Below are 25,126 nucleotides of genomic sequence, written 5' to 3'. Positions count from 1 at the left end.
TGACGTGCGACACCCTTTAGACACGACATGTTCGTTTGACAGTATGACAACGCCCGACACTATGTTCCTGGATCTTTTAATAATTATCTAGAAAGAGTAAACTGGAAGGTTCTGCCTCACCCGCCATATTCCCCAGACCTTGTTGTCTCAGATTACTATTTTTTCCGGTCCATGTTGTCGGCCCTTTCTGAAGAGTGGCTTCCCAATTTTATAAAGAAAACAAAAATTCACCCGATAACTTGATCGCTTCAAAGTAATCAAACTTCTATCAGCTATTTAGAGAAAAATCATTTGATTCAATGATTTCTGAATAAACTATGTGTACAGAATAATGTACCGAATCATTAACCTTAATTCGAACACAAATGAAGATATGAATAAGGAAATTAGTTATAATCGGACTACAGTTAATTTTTAGCAAATTACGATGGAAAACAAAAAAATGTAGGCTTCATTATTCCAAGTATACATAAATAACCCGATCCATTTTGCTCCTCCAGACATTTTATATCACCCGCCATCGTTAGCGTAAATTAATCATTAATAACTTGTGGCTGACCTATGCGCGTTGGTAAGAGTTGTGAAGCACCACCCGCTAGCCAATAAGAAGGCCATACCTCCCGTTCCGCTTTCCTCACCCGCAAACATTGCGCAATGAAGTGGTAAAGTTATGGCATCCGCATCGTTCCGATGCCAAAGTGCTATAATTCACTGTTTACTTGTTTATTCATCTAAGCCACATCTTACGGTGTTCCTATTTCCGTAATGAAATATCTAACGCTTTCTCGTTTTTTCCTTCCTCTTTCGATATCGAAAGCCATCAGCGTGTGAATAATGCAGTGTCTTCACCGACTGAATATGGGTGATTCTGAGTCTGAGCTTTAATAACTAGATTTGAATGATATCCGGAAATATCTTCGGTTCATGCGCATAATAATAGTTCGAATTTGCACTGTTTGCAAATACGAATTGAAGAATGAAAACTCAGCAAAAGAATCGGTTGGTCGATCGACTCCGCGGGGATCTTCTGGCTAGGATCTGTCGTGGACGCTTTGTCTGCATAGAGGCACGTACGCCTTCCACTTCACGACTGCAACCTGTGCACTCACTCCCTCCGCAACGCTCTCAGCCCCGCAGGTTCCTCAAGATGCGAATTGCTTTGTTTACTGGTCCGGGTGCTTCGAACGCATGTGTACCATTAGCATCGTTCTAGTTTCGTATGTGCAGAGAAGCGGCGGTGGGTAAGTTTACGCGAGAGGAAGCTGGTGCATGTGCTGCATCCGCGACGACCAGCAACGCGTCACACAGAGACATAACACTGTGCGCTGAATGTTGTTGCATCTCTGTATGGGGTATGATGCCGGAACGAAACAGCATATTTTTCCGCCAGCGAATGAATAACAAACGATGTTGTGTGCGTGAATTTCTTTCCATTGGTGTGGGTTCAAACGGGAGTGATATCTGCGGATGTTTCTTTTAAAAACAACTCAAACTTTATAAATAGACTAGAAACCGATCTTAACACTTTAAGGACCGGGAAGAAATATGTAAGACATGGCCCGGGACCGCACGTTTTGACTTGGGTGAAGTTGCTTGCTTTGCTTGCAAGTTTTTAAGAGGCTTTAAACTTTGCAGTTCATTCGCCTCTTATGTGAAGTTAGCGGATGAAAGTTCAGCGGATAAAAGTTTTTGTTGCGTGCAAGTTTCTGTTCAAAGTCTTGCTGGATTTAATGAATAATGGATTAATTCAGTTGAAATAAATTGATTGTTTGTCAAGTAACAACCTTCAAAATCATGCTCATTAGATAGAGAATTGAATCAATGAGTACTATCTCGAGAATGTGTTTTCGGTTCTTTCGACGAAAACACTTTTCGAGATAGTACTCATTCGATAAAGAATATTTTTATTTTTCTTCAGCCAAATTTTCATTAGTCCGAAAAGGGTATGAGAAAAGTTATTGGCCAAAACGTTCACGAGTTGTACGGGGAAAGGGTCTGGCTGGGTAAGGAAGTAAAAAGTAAAAAGGATGTAAAAAATTCTATTTTACAGAAATTTTGACTCCATAGGATCTATGGTGAAAAACGTACCTTTTAAATTTTGGCATTCTCTATAGCTTTGAGATAAAAAATTTAAAAAAAACTGATTGTGCATCTTACTATGATATACCGAGAAATATAACCAAAAAATAAATTCCTAAAAAATTGAGGTACTTAAAAAATTTTGAAATATTGAATTTTTTTTTGTATTTAGAGATTCGGTACTACTTTAATTCGTATTTAAATGTGTTCCTACGCCTTTTATAGATATGTGTGATTTTTTTCAGATAATAATAAGATAATTCTCCTATATGGTTCACTATAAGAGCTATAGTGAAAATATGAGTTTTTCTTTTTTTCCCCTTCTCAATAGGCTTGGAAATGAAAATTTGAGAAAATACTCAAACTACATTTACTATGGTGTATCAAAATTCTATCCCCTGCGTAAAAAAATCCTGGGTGTATAGAATTTATTAGAGTTTTCAAAACTGTTTTTCGATTATCATTTATTGAACTATTTATTCAAATGCGAATTCGTAATTTTTCGTTCATGCAATAATATCTCAGTACTGAATGGCCCACAACAACGTTATATAAATCAAATGAAAGATAGTTGATAACGTTAGTTGGATTTACTATCAGAAAGAAATCGATTTCTCATTTCTTCCCGATATTTTTATCCACTATATCTACATACATCGAAGTACAAATTTCACTGTAAAATATTTCGTGTAAATCCATGTAAATTGTGCTTTAAAGTGATTTATATCCCATCTTCATGCGTTGATATTTCACAATTTTGAAGCATTTCAAAATTTTCCTAAAAATTTCAACTTCGCACTCTGTTCCTTCATTTTTTTCGAGTGTGAAAAAGTTCTAGTTCCATTTTCGATAAATTTATCAATTTCCCTCCTACAACTTGTATACATTTTGGCCCATACCTTTTCTCAGACTCTTTTCCGGCCAACGAAAATTTGGCTGAAGATGGATAAAAGTATTCTCTATCCAATGAGTATTATCTCAAAAATGTGTTTTGGGTCCTTTGAAATAATTTTTTAAAATGTTCTTTAATTAATTAATTTCCCCCATACAAGTTGTATAGGTTCGCTATAACTTTACTTAGACCCTTTTCCGATCAATGGAAATTTTTCTAAAGATAGATAAAAATATTCTATATCGAATAAGTACTATCTCGAGAATGCGTTAAAATAACTTCAAATAACTTTTTTCAATTTTCATTAACATAATTAATTTCTCCTATACAACTTGGCTTATAAATTTTCCCATACTCTTTTTTCGATTTATAAAATTGTGGCTGGAAGATAGGTAAAATATTCCTCTATCGAATAATTTCGATAACTCTATTCGAAAAACTTTTTTTGATTTTCAAAATTCTGTAAATTTTCCTATATTGACACATGCTCATGTTTCAGTCTAAAGCTTTTAACCGATCAAGAAAAAAATGAACTATGTGGAAAGATGAATGATTCAATTCTCTATCTAATGAGCATGATTTTGAAGGTTGTTACTTGATAAACAATCAATTTATTTCAGTTGAAATAATTCATTATTCATTACATCCAGCAAGACGTTGAACAGAAATTTGAACGCAACAAAAATTTTTATCCGCTAATTTCACACAAGTCCGTAAAGAAGGAACGCGAAAACGAGAAATCTCGCGAGCGGTCCGCAACGGATGGGACGCGAAACACGATAAATCTCGTGAACAGTCCGCAAGGTGTTAATTTTTTTTTCTAATATAGTGAACAAAGGGCTCATGGGACTGCGGTTGGCCGAATCTCCTAAATTTATCGTATACTTCAGACTCCATCCATGAAGAAAAATATTTGATTAATCTTTTCTTTTGACAACTTCCGCTCGGTATACAACAAAAGTAGTTTGATATTTACAAAAATAGTGAACAAACTAGATGCGTAACTTAGTTTAACGATTTTTCAATCAATGAATAATATAAATTTTTTGGAAATACAAAAACATACACAAACGAGAAAGAATACAAAAATAATTTGTTCAAAATCATTTGCAGAATATTGCGTCGTTGACTCGGAACTAATTTCGGTCAATGCAAGCCTGTTTTTTTTAAACTGTATGATTTTGATATTAACGCTTAAATGGGAGAATTTTTATTCAAGATTGTAATAAAACACAATCAGAATTGACAACAATATTGAGTATTGATCGATCAACTGTTTCAAAATATTTGCGATTCATGTGTCGAGATCGTCCGTTTTTTATTTCATTTTCAAGTCCTTATACCATCGAGGCAACCAGAAGGGGCCAGATCTGTGGATGAGGCGACTGCGATACGAGATTAGGATTGGACGATCTTTATAAAAAAATCGATCTTTGAAAAATCGTTTTTTTTTTCAATTTATCTGCTTATTCTATAGGAGTATCGTCTTTTCTTTAAACAGGGAATACAAATTTCATATTTATAATGAAACATCAAAAGCCTTTTGTTTTGTTCCTCAGTATGCAGGTCACAAAAATTCTTAAAGTTCAAAAATAAAATTTCCAGAGCATTAATCTTGTGCCGTCAAGAAGTCATTAAGGAGGACATTGATTGAAAAAAGTATTATTAGAATAACAACAACTAGTATCTACGAAGGCCTAAGCCCATAAAAGTCAATCGTGTCATACGACTGTCATTTAATCGAAGCCGATTCTAGATTTTGGCGCTTGGTCTAAAAAAACAACATTTCGCCTGGAATTGACAGTGATCCATGAGCCACTGGTTACACTACATCTCCTCAGTAACTGGCGCTAGTTTTATCTCTGTAGCATTTGTACGGAAATAAATCACAGAAGATGCGATCCAAATGTTGACATAATGTTCGAACAAATTTTTAAGTGGTCTCTGGTGAGATTGAAATCGATGTATACTGGAAAACAAATCTTCAAAAGATCGAAATCTAAGATAAAAAAAATCGAAAGCAAAAAAATCGATTTTTTTTATTATCTCGAGTAAAATAGATCGATCCAAAAAATCAGAAATCGGAATGAAAAAGATCGATCTTCTGAAAATCGATCCGAGATCGCCCAATCCTATACGAGATCTTTGGTTTAGCATTTTGATTAGGTCGTGAACTATGAGTGCAATGAAACGGAATCTTTTCATGCTGCAATATCAAGTACCAGTGCTTCGTATCTCATTGTAGCCATTTTACGAGCAGAGCATTGTCTGGATGGCGAGACCCGTTGATAGTGACGTCCATCAAAGCATAGAACACGATTGAATTTTAGCTCATGTTTTGTCATCCCGATTTATGACATTAAATGAGACATAACATAACAGAAAATATCATGACTAACAAATACTGGTAAGCATTTGTATAATATACATGGTACAGCAATATTAGATTAATACGAGCGAGCGAAACAAAATACAAATAAGCTTTCCGCATACTTTGCCACATACACGGCCCAGACCGAGATACATATTGTTCTCCTTCATGCGCTCCTTTTTTACTCTTAGAAAACGCTTCCCAACTTCATTTTTTAATCAGGTGCAATATTATCACGTCTTTGATGAACAACTGCTGAAGCATCATTAGCCATGCGGATAGCGTGGTCGTGTAAAATAGCTTTGCATTCCAAGCCGGCCTTGGTTCGATCCCCATTGACGTCATATGGACTTTTTTTTGGCACAATCCCAAATGAAATGAGAAAAGAAAACAGAAAGAAATGTCTGCACGCATACATACAAACCATTTTTAAGCTTCTAAAACAGCTCATTATTTGCGTATTTGACTCTCCAGCACCCTAAATGGCATCATTTCTGCCAAAGATGACATGTTTTCGTAGAAGTGTAAAATATCTGCGAAAACTATCCTGTTAACATCGCATTGTATTTGGTACAAAGCCCGATTTTCCACTAAGACTGAAATATCAGATACACTGTTAACCAAGCATCAGCTTTCAGTTTTATGCTTCAATAGCAAGAAAATTTCAGTCGTAAATTCTCTATAAGAAATGAAGTATGATTTTTGTAAAAAAAATATTTGTCGTATTTTTTAAAGTTTTTTACATATTTATATTTATGTTCGTGGCTACAAAAAATGCTAATTCAAGAGCCTGCATGTTATAATATATTTAGAGTAAGACGAGTATACTTGTCCTTGGTAGCGAATAGGTTAACGAGAGGAATCTTTCGTGCATCGCCATTCAACCGGCAACAAAGCTAGGAGCTTGTTGCATCGGAACAGAGCCGATGCGCACGAAAGCAAATACGAATGGCAACTAAAAGTGTTGAAGGTGTGCTATTCATGACGCACAAAAAACGAGCAGAATAATCGATTTTTGTTGTTTCGGGCACAGAAAGATTCTGAGAATTTTCTTCGGAGGAGATGCAATACTTATACGCTAGCGACAGTTTACTTACTATGCAAGGGTGGAGCTTACTTCGCAAATATTCTTTTTTCGCTATCCTCCTTCTTTGTTTCTATTATAGCGGCTGCATAAGTTACGCGTAGTTGACAGCTCTGTTCGGGAAAGCACACAAATGTATGGGGAAATGAGAATGCTTTCAATTTTCACCAATTTGAACCATATACAAACTGTGAGATTGTGATGTATAGCATATCAAACAAATCTTAGAAAATTTCCGATTCGATTGGTGTGCAAATCGTTAAAATCCGTTCGCAGCAAAAATAGTTATTAACGTTAACTTTATTTCATAAGAACGGGACCTGTTTTCTGATTTGGCACCCTTAATGTAAGACGTAGTCCTACGTCAAAACAGCATGACAAATGGCACGCAAAAATTTTGGCAAATCACGAAAAAATCGATGACAATTAATTGTTAGCATTAATGCATTAAATCTCAGTTGCAGAGGAACTTGAGTCAGAAGTTATGGAAACAGCTCATTCTAAACGTTCTCACTCCGATCGGCAGATTCAAAAGAAAAGGAAATAGGTACCAACTCAAATTTCTGAACGGTCCATTTACAACTGTTTCAATATCACGGTAATCTCGTTTGGAGGCAAAAATGAAGAGTTTTATGTGGTGTATTGTAACTGGCGATGAAAAGTGAATTTACTACGACCGTTCCGAATGCAAAGAACTCCCGTAAAAGGCCGGAATGGAACCCCCACGGACGATAAGTAAAGACTCACATTTGATGGGATCAGCAAGCAATGCTGTGCTACGATATGCTGAAACGGGACGAAACTATTACAAAAATCTCAACAAAGACTCATAAGAGGACATATCGGAAATGCGAGCTAGCAGCTCCAGAACGTTTCTCGTAAAAAGATGAATGTTGCCGAATACATTTGGTGACTCAACTGTGTCGAAAACACGGGTATATGAGCGATACAAGGCATTCAAAGCCGGTCGAGAACATCGACAAAATGAGATGAATGATGCTCGGAAATCGTCATGCAAGTTTAAGCCCGTGTAATGAATATCTCTTACCGAAACGTTCGTTCCGTATTTTAATTGATGTTTTGAGCATGAGAAAAGAAGCAGCACGACTGGTGCCAAAAGAGCTCCATTTTCTTCAAAAACTCCATTGCAATCAAGTGACTGAAGACATGCTTGAACGATCAAATTCTGATCCCACGTTAATTCAACGCATAACTACTGGCGACGAGACATGGTTGTGACTTTTTCTTATTCCCGAAACTCAAATTATCACTATGTTGGACCTATTTCGACAGCATTGAAGACAAAAAACGAATTCGCTGCGTGAACTGAAGGCAGTATCTGAATACAGCTATATTACAGTGTATCGATGACTGGATTGTTCGTTGTAAAAAGTGTATTGCTTCAGAAGGACCCTATTTTGAAGACGATAATATAAATTTAGATGATAAATAAAACATTTTCTTTAAAAACACATGTTCCCGGTATATACGGTATATATGCATATATATTTAACAGAATTAATTTAAATTGTATTCAACTGTTACTCTGGTTACTATGGTTCGATTGGTACAATTCGAGGGGCACAATGGTTGGAACTTTACAATTATTTTATGTTTTATTTATTATTTTATGTTTACCTAAAAAAATATGATTTTCTTTATTATAATATATGTCTTGAAATATTTCCCATCTTTTGATGCAAGCATCTTTGCTAGTTGTTGGAAATGGCAGAGTTATAAGTGTTCGAATTTTTTCATTATTTGAAACTTACTCAGTGTTCAGATTTTCATTGTACCCTGCATATATTTCCGTTAGTTGTAGTTCTACGTCAAAATATAGAAGGTTGTGTCCAAGACATGACCATAGAATGTGAACCGTGACGTAGAGCTACGAAATTGTTCCATTCAGTTAGGACTAGGATTGGGCGATCTCGGATCGATTCTTAGAAGATCGATCTTTCCCATTCCGATTTCCGATTTTCGCCTCGATCTTTTGTACTCGAGAAAATCTATTTTTTTTGCTTTCGATCTTTTCGATCTTAGAAAAAAAAACAGGAAGTGGGTTATATCTATGGTATAACCGCAAGGGTGGCGTAGGACTATCGTTGATTTAGAGATCATTTGTTTGAAGTTGAATCTAAATCCATACTGAATGAATGAATAAATAAATATTTGGGTGACTTCAAAAACGAGAGTGTTACGTTGGAGCATCAAGGTTTTATGCATCCAATATTGGATACAAAAAACCTTGTTCTGAAGAATAAGCTTTCCTGCTAACTGCACTTGATTGACAAATCACAAAACCAAATGTATGTGGTCGCAGTATTATATGGATAGAAAACATTAAAATAAACTCGCTTGAATGTAATTTTCAATTCCAAGGGGAACTGGCAGATTATTTTTCCAGCAACGATCATTTCTTTCCAGGTTTCCTCTCGATAACCAGCAAACGAAAAGAGTTGCGCACGTGTATGTGTGTGTGTGTGGCGGCTGCTTCTATGTCTTCCCGAGGAACCGTATTTCGATGCTGATACTCTCTTGGTCACGAGAGTATCAGCATCGGCTTTTCTGCGCTCCCTCACAGGTAAAACAAACTGATTGCATTTCAGGTCAGGTCAGGCCAGGTAATGAATCCCTCGATCCCTCGCCGTTCAGCTCGTTCAGTAACGATGTTGTCTTGTCGATGTCCTCAGGCGTCGTGCACAAATTACGTAACGCTAAAAATCCGAATTCTTTAGCGTTACGCTTCCGTAACGCTAAAAATCTGAATTCTGAAAATCACCCCCCCTTTCGTAACGCAATTTCCTATCTCTAATAAACAGAAAGTAACGCAACATCTACCCCCTCCCCCCTTATCACGTTACGTAATTTGTGCACGACGCCTCACGAAAAATGAATCGGTTTCACCACCACAATATCATTTCAGTATGCTTTTCGTGCGTGATTGAATCGAGAGAAGGTGTGGTTAACGATGGCAATTTGGAAGGCAAACTAGAGGAGAATGAACTCTCTGAGTATGAAAATTTCGGCGACTGAGCAATAATCGATTGAAAATTATATAATTTTCGCGATACGAAACATTTTCCGTTTTTCATGTTATGCATCCAATATTGGATACGAAAATATCCTACTGATGGGAAAGAATAATCTTCAGAAGCTTTCCAGCTAATTACACTTGATTGAAAAATTACGAAATCAAATGTATTTGGTCGCTGTGTTCGCCATATAATTAGAAAACATTTAAATAAACTCTTTCGCATGGATGTATTCTTCAATTCCCAGGGAACTGGCAGATTATTTTTCAGCAACGATTAGATCTTTCCGGAATTTTCTCGATGCTGTATGGCATCCACACGAAAATTCTCGTTTCAGTTTGGCCTGTAAAAACTTTTCTAAACTCTAATCCATCAAATTTGGAGCCCTGAAAAGGGCCGTTGATTATATGCTAAGCTAATATAGCACCCTCTCCTTGGATTCGATGGGCCAGCTGAATGTCCTTGGGCATGATGTGACGCGTTTCGCGTGGATAGCACACAAATTGGTATCTTCGAATAAGCCTCCTGCAGCGTCATAACAGCGGAACTTTGGAAGCGCAAGTCGGTTTTGAAGTCCTGAGCAATTCCACGATCCAAAAGCTGCAAAGGTAGCTTGCGGATTAGCAATTCGGTCGACTTCCGATAGCGATGAATTTCACGCAAAGTTCCCAGTCGATAGCGATGTGGCTTCTTCACCTATCCTGCGGCTGGTGCGCTTATCCGAGCTGCTTTCGTGTGCCTTACCACTGAAAGACTAACTTGCTATCTGCTTGGTCCCAAACAAACGAGTCGTCACGGTGCGAGAGTAGAGTAAGAAATGAACGAAAGCAAAGGAAGCGTCATTTTATAAACCATAAAAGTATAGAATCTAAACCTCACCCTTATTATATTCGTTGCTTACCCTGAGAGAGAAACGAATAACATCGAAGTAAGTATACAGTAATGTATTTGAATCCGGACACTTTGCGTTACATTTAATACCATACCGCAGCCACAACATTTTCTGCATGTTGAATTAATGCGATTGAATAGTAACTATCAAGAAACTATCAGTAACTATATTAGCAACTATTAATCGCATAAATTCAACATGAAAAAAATGTTATGGCTGTGGTATGATATTGAATGTAATGCAAAGTGTCCGGATTCAAAAGCATTACTGTAAAAAAGAGTTAACTCGACTGAAATTTTTTCGGTTCGGCCTGCAAAAACGAAATTAAGAGCCCCCGCCGACTGCAGACTGACTTGTCGACCGATAGTTCGGTCGGCTTCTTAATCAGTACGGAGAAAAAAAGTCTGTAGTGTACAGCATAATGCATAGACGTAAGTATGAGCTTCCCCATCTCACATTCCAATAAGATTAATGGGTTTCCAAGTGGACGCGCTACATACGGGTACGAATGATTTCAATAACCTGTTTTCGAAGTTATCATTAAGCTATTGAAACAATTTTTCGACTCAATAAATAGCAATCATATAACTCTTGGACATTTTATCTTTTGTATGAAATGATTATCATACTGTTCCGTTGATCCGAGGCAGAATGAATCACGCTTAAAGAAGGAATGGATTTTTTCTTGGAATTTACTCAGCAAAAATAATGCCCTTTCCCAACACTTAAAAACGACAAACGGTAAACAGTTTCATCAAAGTGATTTCTTCGATATGGGGATATATTCACTACATCATGTCATATATTTCATATTCTTCATTATCAAATCCATATCCATGGCACCTACCGGTAACGAATTATTATCGAAACCACGATTTTCGCTAAATGCTCCTTTCAGTTCGGCCTGTAAAAAACTTTTCTGTACTCTAATCCATCAAATTTGGAGCCCTGAAAAGGGCCGTTGATTATATGCTAAGCTAATATAGCACGCTCTCCTCGGATACGATGGGCCAGCTGGATGTCCTTGGGCATGATGTGACGCGTTTTGCATGGATAGCACACAAATTTGTATCTACGAATAAGCCTCCTGCAGCGTCATAACCGCGGAACTTTGGAAGCGCAAGTCGGTTTTGAAGTCATGAGCAATTTCACGAACCAAATGCTGCAAAGGTAGCTTGCGGATCAGCAATTCGGTCGATTTCTGATAGCGTCGAATTTCACGCAAAGTTCCCGGTCGATAGCGATGTGGCTTCTTCACGCTTCCTGCGGCTGATGCGCTTATCCGAGCTGCTTTCGTGGTGCCTTGCCACCGAAAGACTAACGAGCTGTCTGCTTAGTCCCGATGAAACGAGTCCTCACGGTGCGAGAGTAGAGTATTCGAAGAATCGAATGTAAACCCCACCCTCTTTATTGTATAAGCTTACTGTATACTTACGAATATAATAAGGGTGGGATTTAGATTCTATACTTTTATGGTTTATAAAATGACGCTTCCTTTGCTTTCGTTCATTTCTTACTCTACTCTCGCACCGTGAGGACTCGAGCTCGTTAGTCATTCGGTGGTAAGGCACACGAAGTCAGCTCGGATAAGCGCACCAGTAGCAGGATAGGTGGAGAAGCCTATCGACCGGGAACTTTGCGTGAAATTCATCGCTATCGGAAGTCGACCGAATTGCTGATCCGCAAGCTACCTTTGCAGCATTTGGTTCGTGGAATTGCTCAGGACTTCAAAACCGACTTGCGCTTCCAAAGTTCCGCTGTTATGACGCTGCAGGAGGCTTATTCGAAGATACCAATTTGTGTGCTATCCATGCAAAACGCAACGCGTCACATCATGCCCAAGGACATCCAGCTGGCCCATTGTATCCGAGGAGAGCGTGCTATATTAGCTTAGCATATAATCAACGGCCCTTTTCAGGGCTCCAAATTTGATGGATTAGAGTACAGAAAAGTTTTTTACAGGCCGAACTGAAAGGAGCATTTAGCGAAAATCGTGGTTTCGATAATAATTCGTTACCGGTAGGTGCCATGGATATGGATTTCTTAATGAAGAATATGAAATACATGACATGATGTAGTGAATATATCCGAAGAAATCACTTTGGTGAAACTGCATTGTAAAATTATTTGTGTACGAATGCCGCAATTGATAGTCGACTCTAATTTGCGCTGGGTAATTTCCTCGGAGGACTCGATTCCTCCTTTGAGCATTAATAATCTCTTTCTGGCAAAACGATGTGGTATTAATCACATTATTTGAATGATAGAATGAAGAAGTTTTCTGCCAATTTCCTTCAACCTCCAAACGTATCTTTCTCCCGTTTGTCGTTTTCGCGTTCGCTAATCCTTCCTCACAACACCCATTTCTAGTTTGAGAAATTGTTGAGTAAACATTGTTTGTCAGTGCGCGTAGAGCGGGAATTCCTAAAGATTCATTGCACCTCTAATAAATTGCCGAAAGACGTGGTCTTACGTTGATCGCACTTGATTGAAAAAATCAAAAACGAAATGTATTTGGTCGCAGCATTATATGAGTAGAAAGCAAATAATCGCTCGAAAATGACTTGATTTTCGCGATGTGAAACATTTTCCGTTTTTCATGTTATGCATCCAATATTGGATATGAAAATTTCCACTGATGGGGAAAAAATATTCAGAAGCTTTCCTGTTAATTGCGATTGATTGAAAAATAACAAAACCAAATGTATTTGGTTGTAGTGTTATATGGATAGAAAACATTAAAATAAACTATTTCGCATGAATGTATTTTTCAATTCCCAGGGGAACTGGCAGATTATTTTTCAGCAACGATGATAGCAACGAGAATTCCGCGCGTGTATGTGTGTGTGTGTGGTGGCTGCTCCGATGTTTCAAGCGGAACCGTGGCATCACTCTCCTCCTGATGGATTCCCTTTTGGCCTTAGGTGCACAAACAGGCTCTTGGTGACACCGTTCATCAGCGCTTTCATAATAAACGAAATTAGCTTCACAACAACAGCGACAACATGCTCCAATCGCTGTTCAATCATAAATGAGTGGGTTTACGAGCGGCGCTCGCTTATATACCGATTTTTGATTTCAATAGCATGTTTTGAAAGCAATTTTAAGACTATTGAAACAAGTTTTTGGATGAAAAAGTAACAAGTATATGACGCGTAGACATTTTATCTTTCAAATGAAGTGTTTATCATACCATTTCGTTCAGTTGTTTAAGAGCTATTAACGCTCAAAATCTCGGTCTCCGGCGTAACGCTTTCGTTCTCGAAAGTTTGGTTTTACACCTCGGTATAGAAATGAAAGACGTAGTCCTACGTCAAAATTGTAGATTTATTTGTCAGTATACATCCATTTTTTATCCCACCAAAGATCACCCAACTATTTTTTTAAACGTAATATTAACACTTGAATCGCTTCTTCTACAATTTACTTCTGTACAAATGCTGACAGAGACAGTACTAGCGGTAGCTACTGAGGGGATGTACTGTAACCAGTTGCGATTAGAATCACTGAAACTGTTGTTGACATCAATCACAGGGGAAAGGTTGGGTACTTTCGTATTAACGTCACCGGAACCGAAATACAATAGATAGCAATCAATAGCTCGCTAACGCTCGGTTGGACCTAACTAAAGGTTCGTCTCCTATGTTTCAAACTAACCGGGCAATCGATGGAACACATGTTTGTTTGCGAAAAGCCGCCGCTTCCGACGGCGGGTCGGTGACGCTAATACGAAAGTACCAAAGGTTGTTTTTTAAAAGTGGCGCCGAAATCAAGAAGGCTTCGACAAAATGACAGATGTATGGCACAATTGGTTTTTATGGGATCATTGTTAGTTGAGTTCTGGGTGGTTGTTGAATTTCTAATAATGCTTTTTCAATTAATTCATTCAAAAAAACGACTGTTTAAAGAAAAGACGACATTCATATTGAATAAGAAAATAAATCGAAAAAAAGCTTTTAATTTTTCAAAGATTGATTCGGCAAAGATCGATTCTTCGGTACCGATTTAACCAGTGGATCGATCCCTTCCGCGTTTGGAAAATCGATTCGACAAGATCGATCTTTTTATGAAAATCGCCCAATCCTAGTTGGGACGCATTGGAGACCTAAGTCAGTCGTGGATATTCTGACATAAACACAAGAGACTCGGTATCCTCCGGTTTTCTTACATTGATGTTGTTTCACAAAAACACTGTTGATCAAAAGTAAAAAATAACAGAGACAATACATATGAACCATATATATTTCGGATAACTAAAACACGTCTTCTAGGATCTACAAACTTTAAACTGTTGTCAGCCAAGGTGGCTTCATTAACACTTTATCGACCGCCGTTTGAGAAGTACCGGCTTGGTTTCGCCCGCATTTATTTCCAGTACCGGCTAAGTTTGACATATCATGTGACATATCGTGTTACGATTATTTCTTTTGTCTCAAAGGAAGCTAAATTTAGTAAACTTATACTATGAACAAAAAGACTGGTTAATAGGCTAGCGGTAGATAGAGTGTTAAGGTGCTCATCCATTCCCAGCATTCTTCCTGGATTGGGACCCTACTATTTTTTCAATAATTTATTCAATTCCTTGCACAATAATCTATCCACAAAGGTTCCTTTATATTTCCATGGCACATGTAGAGATAGGAATCCGCTTTAAATTTGAAGCTAAGAGGTGTTCCACATTAAACTGAATCATGGGAAAACGCTGCAGAAAATTACCCATTGGGTATTTTCTCTTGAAAATTTGGGTAGAAGTAGTTTAGAGTGTATTATTTACACTGTATTTTTTATCGCCGTCAGTTTTTTTGAAAATTGGAAAAAATGGCGTCACCCGAAAAGCAACGTGGCGAATTGATTTTGCTCAAGCACCTGAAAAATCCACAACTCTTTCATCGGGACATCTGAAAACAACTCGGAATCGTGCAGTCAACGATGAGTCGTGTGATTGAACGTTACTACGAAACTCTGCTGCTCCCAATACTTCGGTCAGGGATGTGGCATGTGGAAGTAAAAAGTTGAAATTTTCAAGGTTTGCCAAGAAATACACGATTTGGCAAGCGATCAGCTCATGTGCCAAACGGAGTGCGCCGTTCGTGACTACCGGGACTATAAACGGGCAGATCTACCTCAAGGAGTGTCTACATGAGCGTCTGCTTCCTCTGTTGAAGCAATACGAGAGCCCTAGGATTTTCTGGCCGAATTTAGCTTCGTGCCACTATTCAAAGGATGCCCTGGAGTGGTACAAAGCCAACGAGGTCACTTTCGTAACCAAGGACATGAACCCCCCAACGCACCGTAACTAAGGCCCATCGAAAAATACTGGGCTATTATGAAGCAGGCACTACGGAAGCATCCCAAGGATGTCAAATCTGAAGAAGACATGAAGAAAAAGTGGGTTTCCGTACAGAAGAAGCTGTAGTCAGATGTTGTACAGAACCTTATGAGTGGAGTTAAGCGTAAAGTACAAGTTGAATGACATTAACTACCTTCGCACACGATTTTATATTTGTTCAACGACCACCATAATATATCTTTGTCAACGTATAAGATCAACAACCCTTTTGCGCGATTCAGTACACAAACTCTCTGCACCTATGAAACCAAACAATGTACCGAACGAATGTGAGCTTATCAAGAATAGAAACAGGAAATAGCGCTTTGGTGAACGAGCGAGAACATCCTACATCAGCTTCACAATCTAAATGGATTTCCAGTTCAGTTCTTGTTTTTCAAGGAACTTTAACCCAATGGTCCCTCGAATGGATTTCCGAGTGGGCGCCCGCTTATATACAGATTTGTGTGTTTTCAATAGTCTGCTTTCAAAACTATTTTTAAGCTATTGAAACCAGTTTACCGGGCCAATAGTAGTAGTTCTTAGACATTTTATCTTTCAAATAAAATGATTATCATACCACTTAGTTGAACAGGAAATTATGTATATTACATTGAACATCATTCATACATGATTAAAAATAATGTTTGATTACTGAAATGCCAGATGATTATCAAAATTCAAATAATATTAATTCTAGCAAATCTTGTTAATTGACGATACTCCATACTGGTTTTCGAAACTTTAAATTTACACCCCGGTACAGAAATGAAAGGCGTAGTCTTAGGTCAAAACAAATATTTCATGTACTTAATGGCCTTTATAATTCATTTCAGCGGATTCACGAATCTTCTTATTGTTTAACTGATCTTAATTTATGCTTCTTTAGCAAAATTCGTGAATAATTGTATTGTTCTAGTGTTGATAGTTTATCTCAAAACATGTTGCTCTGGGCACCCTGTATTTACCGTTTTGTCTCATATTCCGAACAGTCTCAAATTCCGAACACTTCATTTTTAAATGTAAATTTATTAATCTTTTATGTTATATATAATTGAATGATGAAAACACCGACATTCTTTGAGGTATAGGCTTAATTTTGACATCATTTACAGGTATCGATACAGCCTATAACTTATAATATTAGACATTTGCAAAAAAAGTGACAGTCCAAACCAATGATAAAATGTTTGCGTTAGCAAATTCCGCAAAAAACAGACATCGTTCATTTTTCAGTTTTTGTAGTTATTTCAACTATTTTGTTTGTTTTTTTTTCAATGTTAAGTGCTAGAGAATATATGAACCTACAATAAATGGGCGAAAAATAATGATATTTTATGCAGAAATCTTCATTAAAATTAATATAGAAGTAGTGTTCGGAATATGAATCAAGTTTCTACGCATGTGTGAATTTACTAAACTTCAATGTTATAAATAATTCAATATTCAAAACCCTGACAATCTTTGGGTTATAGACTTCATTTCAATCATTTACAGGTATCGATACCGATATAGTGCCCTTGGTCCCGAAACCATGTAAACTATAAGAAACAAATACAATCAATAATTACAAAAATCAAATCCATTTTTTTACGAGTATAACATTTTTTCCAAACAAGACACAAACAAGATGACTTTACCTTGATATATCGATCATACGAATCGGTCCAGTAGGTTAATAGTTATGATTTAAAAAAAATGCATTTTTGCTGTTTGGAATTTGAGACAAAAGTGATTAAACATATTTTTAGTTTTTCACCATGAATATGAATTTGTAAATCAATTTTATTGCAGTCAAATGAAAAAGAGGACTCTATTGCATTCAAAAATCAAATTAATTTCGCGAAAGAATACCATTTTGAATAATAAGACACTGTTCAATTACCATCAAAGCTTAAGTGTTCGGAATATGAGACAAAACGGTACCAACAGACGAATAACAGTCATTCATTGTTCCTTAACCTTCCTATACTCGCACATATGTCTGACAGTCCGATAAGCAATGAGGTGGCTGAATTAACACTTTCGTCGCCCAGAGTGATTCGGTCGAGTTTCTTGCGGGGCCCAAATTCAACTCTCGGTGCGCTAGAGAAATGAGCGGGCAACGATAATAATGACTTCGGGTTCGATTCAGGACTACTTTTCTGTTGAATCCGAATGAAATCAACTGACTGCTGAAATAATTTTTCAGCCAATGATAATAAAAAATGAAATTCAACCGAACGTACTCGCTCTATATACTGTATTCGATGACGATGAATAACTGCATTTTTATTGGAGAATATGGAATATTCTGTTCAATCGATTGCGAAGATTCTGTGAATATATCATCACAAACTATATCACATTTGGCAACTCCGACTTTTCACGTGATTCGTTCACATCAAAAGTTCCTAGAGCTATATCCTGAAGTGAGCCAACATGCTAAAACCACTCTTCAGCCATCTTGGAAGTCTACTGTGTTTTGTTTGTAAACAAAACACAATACGCTTGTGCCCAAGCTCGCTCGTGATCAATCTGTCTCTTTCACGCTTCAAGCGAACAATTCCCCTTCTGCTTTCTACCGTACTGTTTTCATATACCGTACCCCTAACCAACTTAGTGACGAACCGGCCTCACCTTAGGATATACTTCTAGGCGCCTTGGTTCTCATTATTCTTTGCGCTTGGTAGATAATTTTTTTTCATCCTCAAAATCTTCAAAATCTTTACTTCACATAAAAGTAAATCTGAAGTAGTGACGATGAAATAGTGCGAAGCGTTAGAAGAAAAGTTTCGAGTATTATCTGATCGAGTTCCGATTCGGATATTCAGGAACTATAGTAGTTCGCCATTTTGCAAGCAGCCGCTTGGATTTTCAAGATCATGGCGGTTTTGTAACTACAGCTGAGATAAAGGCGTGTTCCAAATTTCATATTATTCGATCAACAGGAAGGGGGTTAAATTTCTATTGACATGGGAGTTGTTCAGAGAAACATACAAACATACTTACAATTGGCTCAAATAAGACCGTTTGAAAGTATTGTATAAAAACTATATTTTTTATGTTTTTGATTATTTTACATATCCCATATTTACATTTAAGTGTCTATTCTATCAAACTCCGTCTGAAAATCCTATTCAAATTAAATGTGTTACCCAGATCTGGATGACGGGGCGATGAAATGGTTAAACTATTAAAACCAAATGAAGTTTAAGAAAAAAATATTTTTTCCAGTTTTTTCATTCAATTATATTTTTTTTTTCTAAATAAATACAAATAACGCCTAAAAATACACAATAGCAATATTACAGAGACACGCACAGTCTGTGAGTACACGAGAGTTAAATAGTTCGCAAGTCATATTGACAGTTGCACAAACCGTCTCGATAACAAATCTTCGCATGGGTTCACCGTACCTTCGGAGATGCACCAATATAAAAGCATATAACAACAAACAGAAACATCTTCTCATGTGTATGCTCGGCAACATTTTTGCCTCCTATACTCCCACAACCAGCGACGTTCGTCTCTGTGGTGGTGGTGGTGGTGGCGGTTGCTATTTGATCAACTACATTCACGAGAATCGAAATTTCGAACTCGTTGGGTCGGTGAATGTGTTGATTTATTTTGGTTTTTGTTTGTTTATTTTCCGTTCTTTTCAACACATCGACCGCCAGCAATCCCAGCCAGCAAGGGACGACGGGGGCTGTTTGCCTCATTCTAGTTTTTCGCTTCGTCTGGTCCAGAAGGGGTTGTGGGTTGCTTTTGGGCGGAAGATACATCTGCAGCTTGGTGTCCGTTAACTGAGCGTTGGGAGCGGAATCGAGGCTGGGGTGGGTGAGGAATTATGAAAAAAGCACAAAGCACAAGTGAATAGAACAACTCGGAGTGCAAAACGTGGTGGAAAACAAGTTGAACAAGTTTTTTTGGTTTAAATTTCACACTAGTTTATAAAGCTTCACTGGAGAGCTTGGTGCGAGAGTGTGGGTCGTGGCGACCGTGGTCTCTACGTGTACAGAAGAGAAAGGCAATGTTGTAGGAAAAAAAGCTCGCCTTGCTGCACACTGCCAAACAAAGCATTGTTGGAGGACTGAAGACTGAAGTTATCCAGACAGCGACGATGAAGTCAGTTGTAGTTTGGAGTTGGCACGGTTAAGATCTCTAATTTATAGCTACGTTGATTACGTTTTGGCGACCGATAATTGCTGCCGCTTGTTGCAATAAGTGCTACCTCCTGCCGAATTGAAATTTGGAAAGTTGAGGGAGAATGATTTGAGTAGATAGTAGCAACCGAAACGCGTCTACTTATGAGTGTGGTTGAAGTGAACAGCTAACGAATAGTTTCTATTTGCTATTCTTGAGTTGAGTTTTTCAAAAATTGGCCATTAAAAAGAATATTGTTTTATTCAGTTTCAAAAGGAAATTAATGTGCGTGACGCGTGAGCTGTTGAAGAAAAAAAAAGAAATATTACGATGCCTAGTGATTGTGGTTGTCTTTTGAATGAAAAGCGAAGGCAGTAGAAGGTGAAACGTGAAAATTCACTGCTGCAGTTTTATTGTGAAAATTAAAACTTTATCCACCTACCATCATCTTCGCGCTGGAGACGACGTAGTGAAGGTTATTTCTATGTGCTGTTGAGGGGCGAAACAGTCCAAAAAGGAAAGGCTCGTTTCTTCGAACAATCAATTTCGAACTGTAAACGGCCGGGTTTTCGCCACGAGTTGCGAGCGAATGAATCCACGAATCCATTAAGTTCTGGACATCAACGGGCGCCTCTCGGATAGATCATCGAAGCGATTATATTCGGCGTGGGGAAATCTGTGCATGAAGGTAAATTCGGCATGATTAAAGCATAACAGCATTTTCCACTCTTCCGCTCATAACACTTTGTACAGTTTATATACCGCACTGCTGACACAACCCAGACCGGAATATGTAATGATCTTTCCAAACACTAATAGGTCTATCTGTGGAACTATTTCTCTTCTAATAAAAATAGCAACACATTTTGATTGAGGTTTTCTGCGTGAATATATCAACCCGTCGTGTGTATTACAAATGTATAATTTTAAATATTTATACGAAGATCATACCACTCTGCTGCCGGTTTGTGTGTGATAGAGAGAGAGAGAGAGTGAGAGAGAGTGAGAAGGTGAGGAATGACGCCAACTTCAGAGCTACGGTGGTATCCCTTCCGACCGAGTGACCGGTGTTGCCATATAATTACGGCATCGGGGATACTATTCTTGGCATGGTGGAGTTTTCCGGCCAGTTTGAATTGATCCAATTAGTGGCGTGTTTTCCGGTGGTGGTAGCGTTTTCTATCTCGATCCTAAGTACGCTTGACATTCGGTGAAATTATTTCGGTTCTATATGATTCCAAATTATCAGGATGCTAACTTTTTCGTGTTCCCTTAATTAATCAAACATGTTCAAGTCTTCGGTAAATGTAGATCTCTGTGATGACGTTTTTTTACGAAAAAAAGACATTCCACGAGTATTTGCAAGTGCTACCTTCCTTCTTCCTTGCTTGAGCCTATTTGCTTTGAAATTTTGCTGAAATGATCAGCCTTGCGGTTTCGCTAAATCTGTATGACGATGCGATCAATTCTTTCGTATTCTTTCGAATATGAAGATTATAACGTGAAAATGATCGTTCATCGTTTTTGTTCGAATCTATTTTTTTCCTTTATTTAATTTGGTTCAAGAGAAAACAGAGCCATTGCCTAATAAAGTCAAGTCGGATTACCTTATCTTTATACAGTCAAAACTCTCTATAACGACAATCTTTATAGCGACAAATCGACCTTCCCTATAACGACACATTATCGCTTCTATTTACTAAAACATAACATTCTCTATTGCGACAAGTTTCAATTTCACTCCACTCATAGTGTGTGTGTCGAACGTAAATAGTCTATGTTGTGTATCATAAGGTTTAATCAACTGTGAATCAACTGTGTTCACGCCCAACTGATTTAAATTTTCGGATACCTACAAAGACAGAAATTCAAGTCATTAAAGATAGGAAAGCTTATTGAAACAAGTTAATCGAAGAATTGTTGTACAAGAATCCCGTCCTAGAGCAACAGAATAAATTGCATTTTGCAATCAATTTAAAAATGAATGTGTTGTTTACGCAATTGTTCTATAGGTAGAGCTTTTAATGTAGAAATCAAGCAATATCTTGAAGTATCGTTAGTTTCACTTCGAAAACATTCACTGCCCAAAATGAGTTGAAATACACGAAAATCTTTAACGGTTCTTTAGAGGTTCGAAAAGGGTACTAAAAAGACAACATTGTCTAATGAATTCCATGTGCCGCACAATGCGAATTCATTCATCATCAAAAATATGGACTAGAATCGTGAAAAGGGTAAGAATAATGGCATCAATGATGTTAAATTGGTATGCTTTGTCTGGCGATGAGATAAAAAATCAATCATTTATTAAATCAAGGACTGACGGAGCATTCAACAATGAAACTATGAGTCCACCCTCTCAAAACCAGCAAGCAGGTGCTTTCCAGATTATCCATGCTGGTTTATTAACACAAAATTCGAGGGGTTATATTCGAGACACAACCGCTTAGGACGTAGGACTACGCAATCTTTTTTTTTTTTTTAATTCGTTTGTTTATCATTTCGGATATTATTTGCGAATACGTCGAAATTTCATAAACAACTCTTTAGTAAAAATTTCCAAGGACCCTGAAAAGGTTTAATGACTTGCGTGGTTTTGTAGAATCATTTCGAGAAGCAACGATTCTTTCTTGCCTTTGCGAGAACAATACACTAATTGGTCATATCTCGCAATTTGTTTCTTTAAAGCAATGTACGCATTGCACTCAGTACTTAACGAGAGGCATCTTCCGTACATCGCCATTCAACAAGCATCAAACACGCGTCTAACAGATGCGCACAGTTGCAGCGATAAAAATGAAACATCGCGAGAACGACCGTTTATGAAAAATCGTTTCTCGACTCTCGGTCAAAACCGTCAACAAAGTACCTTTTTGCATTAGAACAGAGCCGATGCGCACGAGAATAGAGATGGGCAAACCGTTCTTGAACTGTTCAAAAGAACTCACCAAAAAGAGTGAACGAAAGGTCGTTCTTTTTTACTGAGCAACAGTTCACATGAACTGCTTACCCAGTTCAGAATGAACTGTGTAAGAAGACCGCTAAGTGAACTGTGTATACAGCTCAGTTCAGAACGAACTGACCGCTGTCTGAACTGTGCATACAGTTCAGAACGAACTGGTGATCGTTGTATAAGAGGAAGACGCAGAAGACGAGCTAACGAGTGATAGATGAATGCTGCTGCATGGTAAATAGTCCTCAAATTAATGAATGGAAACAAACGATAGCCCCATGAAATAACAAAAATAGGATGTTGGTATTGTCGTTTTCATAATAAAACGCAATATTTCAGGATACGGTGGTTCTTAAATTGGGTTGTTCGATTATTTATCAAATAAAGTATTAAATTTGAGGTTAAATATTTCAGTAAGATATGAAAATCTACCTCACCAAAAAATACAGTTAATAGCAAAACGATTCAAAATGTCTTTTTCAAAATGCAAATAAAAATTTGCGTCGCTGATATGAAATGTTTTTATATTATATCATATTGTGCTCGATAATTTCGAGAAAGTCGTTCTCGTTTTGATACAGTTTTGCTATAGCAGTACATCACGATTGATCATTGATTTTCCATTCTGCTAAGATTTTTTTACAAAATTCGGACATATAATTATTTGCTAACAGCATTTTATGAATGAACAGAACAGTCCTACATAACATCTCAAACTTTTTTTATACTTGCTTTGGCATATCCCTCGAACGTACGAAAGAATGAGTGAATTGCTCAAAAGAACTAGTTCACTTAAGTGAACGGTTGGTCACTGAACGGTTCATCAAAGTGAACGCTTATGTCCATCTCTATACGAGAGCAAATACGAATGGCAACTGAAAGGCTCGAAGGTGTGCTATTTATATGTACAGGAAATGAACAAGTTCTAAGTTTCGCGCAACGAAAACAAGCAACACACACAATGCCATGGCAAGCTCGGATGGTTGTGTTAATTACAATGCCAGATGCACTTCAAGTGGAATATTCGCTAGCGTTCACAGCTCGAGGGGAAACATAAAACCCAAAGCGAGTAGAATAAACGACCTTTGTTTTTCGGGCATAGAGAGATTCTGAGAATTTTCCTCAGATGAGATGCAATACTTATACGCTATCGATAGCTAACTTACTATGCAAGCGTGGAGTTCACTTCGCAAATATTCTCTTCTCGCTATCCCCCTTCGTTGTTTCTATTCTAGCCGCTGCATAAGTTGCCCATTATTGGCAGCTCTGTGCGGGAAAGCACACAAATGGACAGAACAAATGTATGGGGAAATAGAAATGCTTCCAATTTTCATCAATTTACACCATATGCAGACTATGGGATTGTAATGTATAGCATATCAAACAAATCTTAGAGAAATTCCGATTCGATTGGTGTGCAAATCGTGAAAATCCATTCGCAGCAAAAATAGTTAACTTTGTTTCATAAGAACGTGACTTGTTTTCTGATTTGACACCCTTAATGTAAGACGTAGTCCGACGCCAAAGAAAAATCAATAAACAAATTACCCTTTTCTCTATCTAGAGAAAAAATTGTATCGGACGAATGACCTGAATTTCACATTCATTGTTTAATGTTTTTAGTTCCAATAGTTAGACGTCAATTACTCTTGTTTCTAGTATAATGTGATTGTTTTGCGTGAGCTTGGGCGTTTCTCTCCTTATAGCGACATTTGAGCTATCTATAACGAAAATCTTTTATAGCGACAATTCTCTATAACGACGGTCCCTTGCGATGTCGCTATAGAGAGCTTTCACTGTATATAAAAAAGGATTTCTGTCTGTCTGTCTGATTCTTATGGACTCGGAAACTACTGAGCCGATCGATATGAAAATTTGTATATAGGGGTTTTTGGGGCCGGGGAAGGTTTTCATGATAGTTTGAAACCCCTCTCCCCTCTTTAAGGGGGGACTGCCAAGCAAATGGAACACAAATTTCTACATTACTCGAGAATTAATCAAGCAAATGAAACGAAATTTTGCATGTGAAGGTTTAAGGGTACAATAAATGTTTTTACGGTGATTAGATACTCCTTCCCCTCTCTTAGGGGAGACTGCCAAGCTAATGGAACACACATTTTCGTATTACTCGAGAACTAATCAAGTAAATGAAACCAAATTTGGCATGTGGAGGTTTAAGGGTGCAATAAATGATAGACACTCTCCCCCTTCTTTTAGGGGGGCTGCCATACAAATGAAACCCAAGCTTTTGCATTACTCGAGAATTAATAAAGCAAACGAAACCAAATTAGGTATATGGAGGTTTCAGCGCTCAATAAATGTTTTCACGGTGGTTAGATACTCCATCCCCCTCCCAAAGGGTGGGA

General features: G+C 37.6%; 2 protein-coding genes across 7 annotated transcripts in view; both read left to right on the top strand.

The window, feature by feature from the left end:
- The window catches only part of LOC129764172 (protein yippee-like), a 318,646-nt gene that overhangs the window by 158,491 nt on the left and 135,029 nt on the right, over positions 1–25,126 (top strand). Inside the window, exon 1 of one of the 5 annotated variants that reach the window (XM_055763014.1) lies at positions 20,358–20,495. The exons of 3 other annotated variants lie outside the window; for them this stretch is intronic. The gene's annotated coding sequence lies outside the window, so the exon portion shown is untranslated. Of the gene's footprint in view, positions 1–20,357; positions 20,496–25,126 lie in introns of those variants that run through there. One more of the 5 variants, XM_055763018.1, reaches the window with a different exon arrangement.
- The window catches only part of LOC129764171 (ras-related protein Rab-23), a 227,120-nt gene that overhangs the window by 158,480 nt on the left and 43,514 nt on the right, over positions 1–25,126 (top strand). The window contains exon 1 of one of the 2 annotated variants that reach the window (XM_055763011.1): positions 20,356–20,495. The exons of the other annotated variant lie outside the window; for it this stretch is intronic. The gene's annotated coding sequence lies outside the window, so the exon portion shown is untranslated. Of the gene's footprint in view, positions 1–20,355; positions 20,496–25,126 lie in introns of those variants that run through there. 2 annotated transcript variants of the gene reach the window in all.

Source organism: Toxorhynchites rutilus, chromosome 2 (assembly GCF_029784135.1).
Source record: "Toxorhynchites rutilus septentrionalis strain SRP chromosome 2, ASM2978413v1, whole genome shotgun sequence".
NCBI classification, from domain to species: Eukaryota; Metazoa; Arthropoda; class Insecta; order Diptera; family Culicidae; genus Toxorhynchites; species Toxorhynchites rutilus.
This window is presented reverse-complemented; position numbering and strand designations above follow the sequence as displayed.